This window comes from Mandrillus leucophaeus, unplaced genomic scaffold (assembly GCF_000951045.1).
Source record: "Mandrillus leucophaeus isolate KB7577 unplaced genomic scaffold, Mleu.le_1.0 Scaffold212, whole genome shotgun sequence".
In the NCBI taxonomy this organism is placed as follows: domain Eukaryota; kingdom Metazoa; phylum Chordata; class Mammalia; order Primates; family Cercopithecidae; genus Mandrillus; species Mandrillus leucophaeus.
Genome location: NW_012102166.1, coordinates 1,503,609 through 1,510,998, shown reverse-complemented (window position 1 = coordinate 1,510,998; position 7,390 = coordinate 1,503,609).

Below are 7,390 nucleotides of genomic sequence, written 5' to 3'. Positions count from 1 at the left end.
ATTGAAGAGAGTTGGCTGCATTGGAAACTGGGACCCCTGAAATCTATATCGCAGGAAAAGGATATGTGATTGTTTCCTATGGGCCAGATGTGAGCTATGCGGGAGGGAGAACCAGCATCAGGCCACATTAAAACCTGCCCAACCTTGAGCAAGAGCTATTAAAAAACAAAACAAAACAAAACACAAAGACTAAAACCTGCCCAGGAGCGCCACCTGGAGAGAAAGATGCGGCCCCAGCAGCAAGAAACTGAGGCCTGAGCTGCATATGAGCCAAGAGGAGTTCAGTTATACCCAGGGAACTGGAGGTGAGACCCCAATAATGGGGTCGGCTGGAGGTCTTGGAAGGACTTAAACAAGTCCCCCAATAGATAAAGAGTCAGCTATGTACAAAGTCCAAGAAGCTTCCGTACCAGCTCGTACAATACAAAATCAGATCTTTCCTGCCCCTTTCTTCCTCTTCCCCGGCCATGTCAACCCTGGGGGTACAAAGGCAGCCGCGTGAGTGAGGAGGAGAAAATCCCAGGGCATAGGAGCAGGTGCGGGTTGGGGGTACATTGAGAAGTTAATTTGAGTCTCTCTCTCCTCACCGTACCCTTTCTTACACACACACACACACACACACACTTTTCCTGTTGCATGCTGCTTGCCCAAAACAGACCGAGAAGGTGCAAGGGAGAAGTTTTTAACTTTAAATGGACTTTTACATTTGGGGGAGGGGCTGTGGGGTGTTTTGGGGTTTTTTGGCTTACACCTTTTTTTTGCATTTTTTCATTGTGATACAATATACACAACACAAAATTTACCATTTTAACCAATTTACATGTATATGAATCATTTCAGTGGCTCCAAATATGCTCACGCTGTTGTGCAGCCACCTGCAGAAGCTGTTCGCCATCCCAGACGGAACCCCACACACTAAACAAGAAGTCCCCGCCCACCTCCCCCAACCCCTGGCAATCACTGCTCTGCCCTCCAGCTCCATGAAAGGGACCACACTTATTTTTTAAATTGCAATTATTGAAATGAAACTTTTTTTTTTTTTGAGACAGGGTCTCACTCTGTCACCCAGGCCAGAGTACAGTGGTGCGATCTCGGCTCATTGCAACCTCTGCCTCCCAGGTCCAAGCGATTCTCCTGCCTCAGCCTCCTGAGTAGCTGGGATGACAGGCACCCACCACCATGCCTGGCTAATTTTGTATTTTTAGTAGAGATGGGGTTTCAACATGTTGGCCAGGCTGGTCTCAAACTCCTGACCTCAGGCGGTCCACCCACCTTGGCCTCCCAAAGTGCTGGGATTACAGGCGTGAGCCACTGCGCCCGGCTGAAATGAAACTTTTATAACTTGAAGTGACCCAAAAACTTTTTACCAAAGGAGAGTGTCCCGAAAAGCCATGGGCCTGCCCTATGTTCCATTCAAAAGAACGGTGAGGGGCCATCCCCACAAAACAGATTTGAATGGAGATTAGGAGATTAAAATAAAGGCAGACTGTGAGTCCTATTTGTTCAACCTCACAGCTACACAAAGGAGAGATTTATTTCGCCCATGTGACAAGAAATGTAAAGATCTAGAGTCCAGGGCACAAACCACTGGTTGAGAGGTAAGGAAGGCCCAGCCTCCGATTAGCTGCCTGCTGCACTGTCCTCAGCGCAGCCGTGCCGTCCCCAGGGCCCAGGCCTAGAGTTGGAATTCCAGCAGGAAGAAAGGGAAAGGGCAAAGGCTCTTTGGAGAATTGGGAAAATCATTCCTGTGTTCTGTGGTTCAGAGGAGGGACCTGGTTGACAAAGCCTGCTCGAAAGGATCAAGAAGCGAGAAGTGGTGGGCTCAGTAGCTCACGCCTGTAATCCCAGCACTTTGGGAGGCCGAGGCGGGCGGGTCACCTGAGGTCAGGATTTGAGACCAGCCTGGCTAACTCGGTGAAACCCCATCTGTACTAAAAAATGCAAAAATTAGCTGCTTGTGGTGGCGCGCTCCTGTAATCCCAGCTACTCAGGAGGCTGAGGCAGGAGAATCGCTTGAACCCAGGAGGTGGGGGTTGCAGTGAGCTGAGATCGTGCCACTGCATTCCAGCCTGGATGACAGAGTTAGACTCTGCCTTAAAATAAATAAATAAATAAATAAATAAATAAATAAATAAATAAATAGAATCGAGAAGCGGCACAGCAGAGTCTCTCGATAGGGCCAGACTAGCCAATGATTCTCATCTCCAAATCTCCGAATACCGAAGTCATATACACATATGAAAAGGCCTGGAGAGGGCTGGATGCAGTGGCTGAAACCCAGCCTATTTAATAATTCCCAGTTAGAAAATCTAGGCCAGGCGCAGTGGCTCACATCTGTAATCCTAGCACTTTGGGAGGCCAAGGTGGGCAGATTGCCTGAGCTCAGGAGCTCGAGGCCAGCCTGGGCAACATGGTGAAACCCCATCTTTACTAAAATACAAAAAATTATTAGCTAGGTGTGGTGGTACACACTTGCAGTCCCAGCTACTTGGGAGGCTAAGGTGGGAGAAAGCTTCAATCTGGGAGGGAGAGGTTGCAGTGAGCCCAGATCGCACCACTGCATTCCAGCCTGGGTAACAGAGCGAGACTTTATCTCAAAAAAAAAAAAAAGAAAAGAAAAAGAAAAAAAAAAAAAGAAAGAAAGAAAGAAAAGAAAAGAAAAAAGGAAAAAGAAAATCTAGATGCTTTGGGAGGTAGTGGGCTGATTGGCTGAACCCAGGAGTTTGAGGCCAGTCTAGGCAACACAGTAAAAACTCATCCCTACTTAAAAAAAAAAAAAAAAAAAAAGGTTGGACGTGGTAGCTTAGGCCGGTAGTGTCAACTACTTGGGAGGCTGAGGTGGGAGGATCACGTGAGCCCAGGAGGCAGAGGTTGCAGTGAGCTGAGATTGAACCACTGCCCTCCAGCCTGGGAGACAGAGTAACATGCTGTCTCATGAAAAAAAAGTGAGAGGTATGGGGTGGGCTCACACCTGTAATCTTAACACTTTGGAAGGGCAAGGAGGGAGGATCTTTTGAAGCCAGGAGTTTGAGACCAGCCTGGGCAACATAGCAAGACCCCATCTGTACAGAAAATGTAAACATTAGCTGGGCCTGGTGGTACATACCTGTGATCCCAGCTACTCAAAAGGCTGAGGCAGGAGGACCACTTGAACCTAGGAGATCAAGGCTGCAGTGAGCCACGATTGCACCACTGCGCTCCAGCATGGGTAACGGAGCAAGACCCTGTCTCAAAAATAAATACATAAATAAATAAAATTTTAAAGACCTGGAGACAATTCTCAAACTGGCTGAGCTTAGGCCCCATGTTTGCCCTTGGCTATACGAGCAGGGAAGACTGAGGAAGGATCTGCTCCCTCAACTTCTGCAGTGGGAGAGAGTGGGGGAGGCAGGCACTGTTATTCACCCTGTTAAATAAATGAGCTGAACCTTGAGCCCTACGTTGTTTACTTCTTCACGACAGGACTGCTAGCTCAAAAACCCCCAAGAGCTAAACTCAGTTTTTTACACATCCAGTTGCTTTTAATTAAATAGCCCAAATAAATGTATTTCTAGCCACTTAGAGCCTGCCTGCTTTATATACCCTGCCAGACTGCACCCCACATCTGCTGGCCATAGAGAGGACAAACCCTGGGGCTATAACAGAGCCCAAGCCAGGGCTGCCCTTGGCAGTTCTTTGACCCAGAGACATCCCTCCTCATCTAGACATGTAAACAGCCTCTCTGATACCCCTCTCCCCAGAAGCTCTCTTGTCTTCTCCTCTTTCTGGATGCTGGCCCCGCATCACTGTCCTTAGAAGGACGCCCGCTATGGGGGACTTCCCCTCACAGGTAATCCTGTCTCAGAGCCGCCCCAGTAAAGCTCATTGCATGCTACTGCCATCTCGTGGTCATTTTCCTCTAGGTCAGCCCCAAACCCTGGGACTGTTAATGACCTCAACTTCTCTCCCCAGGATTCGACACACAGTAGCAAGGAATAATTCCCTATTAGAAAATCTGGGCCGGGCATGGTGGCTGACGCCTGTAATCCCAGCACTTTGGGAGGCCAAGGTGGGCGGATCACCTGAAGTCGGGAGTTTGAGACCAGCCTGACCAACACGGAGAAACCCCATCTCTACTAAAAAAAATATAAAATTACCGGGCATGGTGGGGCATGCTTGTAATCCCAGCAACTTGGGAGAGGAAAACTCTGTCAAAAAAATAAAGAAAGAAAGAGAAAAGAAAAATCTGGACTAGGCGCGGTGGCTCACATCTGTAATCCCAGCTCTTTGGGAGGTCAAAGTGGGCAGATCACCTGAGGTTGGGAGTTCAAGACCAGCGTGACCAATACGGAGAAACCCTGTCTCTACTAAAAAAATACAAAAATGAGCCAGGCGTGGTGGTGCATGCCTGTAATCCCAGCTACTTGGGAGGCTGAGGCAGGAGAATTGCTTGAACCTGGGAGACAGAGATGGCAGTGAGCTGAGATCATGCCACTGCACACAGAGCGAGACTCTGTCTCAAAAATAAAAAAAAGAAAGAAAGAAAGAAAAAGAAAATCTGATGCTATTAGGGAGAAGAATAGAGAGTAGGCAGCAAGGAACCTAGTTGTGGTGGCACGCAGGTAATGTCTAAGATAAACAAGACTCTCGGCACAAGACAAAGGCTGAGGCCCAAAGGCAGCTAGAATAGTTTTGACAAGAGGTAAAAGCAGTGAATAAAGAAGTAGATGCTACCAGGAAAGAGACACCACAAGTGCCTCATAATTCATCCCTTCTGCTTTAGAAATGTAATCCCAGCATTTTGGGAGGCCGAGATGGGCAGATCACGAGGTCAGGAGATCGAGACCATCCTGGCTAACACGGTGAAACCCCGTCTCTACTAAAAAAATACAAAAACTAGCCAGGCGTGGTGGCGGGCGCCTGTAGTCCCAGCTACTCGGGAGGCTGAGGCAGGAGAATGGCGGGAACCCGGGAGGCGGAGCTTGCAGTGAGCTGAGATTCGGTCACTGCACTCCAGCCTGGGTGACAGAGCGAGACTCCGTCTCAAAAAAAAAAAAAAGAAAAAAAGAAAAAAAATTTACAAAGCAATGGCCTCCTACTGGAATTGAACTTCCTTAGTCTGAGCCTTCCTCCTTAGTCCAGGTCTAAGACACACTCTTCCTGAGAGCCACAGGTCAGGAAAACACAAATGCCCTCTTTACCTGTGCAGAGTCTTTGAGCCAGAGTCCAACGTGATCCAGCGCTGCTTCTGCCTCCCTGCTCTCGCTTCAAGCTGCAGATGCTGTTTGCTGCCCTCTAGGGACTCCTAGAAGGATATGCATCAGTCAGTGTTACTAATTGTAAACAAAAGACACTTCTGCCTGAGTTAAATAGAGAATAAATTTATGAAAAATCGGTGGGCACAGAAAGCGGATGGGGGGTAGAGATGTTGGAGAGCTAGCTCAGAGGCTATACAGCCAAGACCAGTGCTCAAAATCACATTGCAGAAATGTCTGGGGGAAGGCACGGCTGTCTCCACCTCATCTGAGCACCAGCTGCCATGGTGTACATCCCTGACCTTGACCATTAGATACTGTGTTGCCACAACTCTGAGGCAAGATTGTAAAGGTGCACTGCTGTCCCCACCAGGTAAAAGCAAATGACTTCGGAATTCTCTGGTTATTGGGATAAAGAACAAAACATTTGGCCGGGCGCAGTGGCTCATGCCTGTAATCGCAGCACTTTGGGAGGCCAAGGCAGGCAGATCACCTGAGGTCAGGAGTTCGAGACCAGCCTGGCCAATGTGGTAAAACCCCATCTCTACTAAAAATACAAAAATTACCCAGGCATGATGGCACATGCCTGTAATCCCAGCTACTCGGGAGGCTGAGACAGGAGAATGGCTTGAACCTAGGAGGCAGAGGTTGCAGTGAGCCGAGATTGTGCCACTGTGCTCCAGCCTGGGTGACAGAGACGAACTCCATCTCAAATAAATAAATAAATAAATAAACTAAAAAACTAAATAAATAAATAAACTAAAAAATAAAATAAAATAAAATAAAATAAAAAAAGAAGAAAGCATTTTCCAGGAGCTATGTTGATTTTCCCCATAAAGAAACACCTAGAGGCCGGACATGGTGGCTCACGCCTGTAATCCCAGCACTTTGAGAGGCCGAGGTGGGTGGGTCACCTGAGGTCAGGAGTTCAAGACCAGTCCGGCCAATGTGGCAAAACCCTGTCTCTACTAAAAATGCAAAAATTAGCTGGGTGCTGTGGCGGGCACCTGTAATCCCAGCTACTCGGGAGGCTGAGACAGGAGAATTGCTTGAACCCACCCCCAACCCTGCCACATACACATACTTCATTGTCTCCATTCTATAGAGTCAAATCCCAGCATGTCCAAGAGGGCCAATTATAAAGTCAACCTGGGGAAAGGCTTACACACACATGGGGCCCATACTCTTCCTTGTTTCTCGTCTCAGGGGTCCTTTCTTGGTTAGAAGGGGCAGCCAGAGGCCAGGTGTAGTGGCTCAAGCCTGCAATCCCAGTACTTTGGGAGGCCAAGGCAGAGAGATCAATCTGAGGCCAGGAGTTTGAGACCAACCTGGTCAACATGGTGAAACCCTGTCTCTACTAAAAATACAAAAATTAGCCGGTTGTGGTGGTGGGTGCCTGTAATCCCAGCTACTTGGGAGGCTGAGGCAGGAGAATTGCTTGAACCTGGGAGGCAGAGGTTGCAATGAGCTGAGATCGTGCCATTGCACTCCAGCCTGGGCAACAAGAGCAAAACTCCATCTCAAAAAACAAAACAAAACAAAACAAAAAAACACCATCATGACTGAGACTCACTTTCAGAGAAGCTGATTCAATTGTCGTGGGAGTGGGAGAAAGGGAGGGATGAGGATATTGGTGTTTGGGTGTTTTCCAATTGCTACAGGTGATTCGAATTGCAGAAATCACTCGCGAAAGCGGTGGTTCTCAACCTTGCCTGCACATTGAAAACACCTGGGAAGCTTCAGAACTGATGAAGCTACAATCTAGAGATCCTGATTTCATTATTTAACTGGTCTGAATAGGTATTAGAATTTTCCAAAGCTTGCCAGGTAATTGTAATATGTATCTAAGGTTGAGAACCATTAGGATAAGAGGACAAATGAGGAAATGAATGGAGAAATTAACGAATCTACAGTCTTACCCTTCAGACTTCAAGCCACCCTTTGTGTGTGTGCACGCACACATGCGTATGTAGATTATGCATAATAATCACTGGGGAGACTGAGGCTCACAGAGCAGAGAGAAAAGAATTCATGCTTTTGGAGGGACTGCTCTGTACTAAGCACTGGTCTAGATGCTTTAAATATATATATATATATATTTTTTTTTTTTTTTCTCGCTCTGTCACCCAGGCTGGAGTGCAGTGGCGCGATCTCGG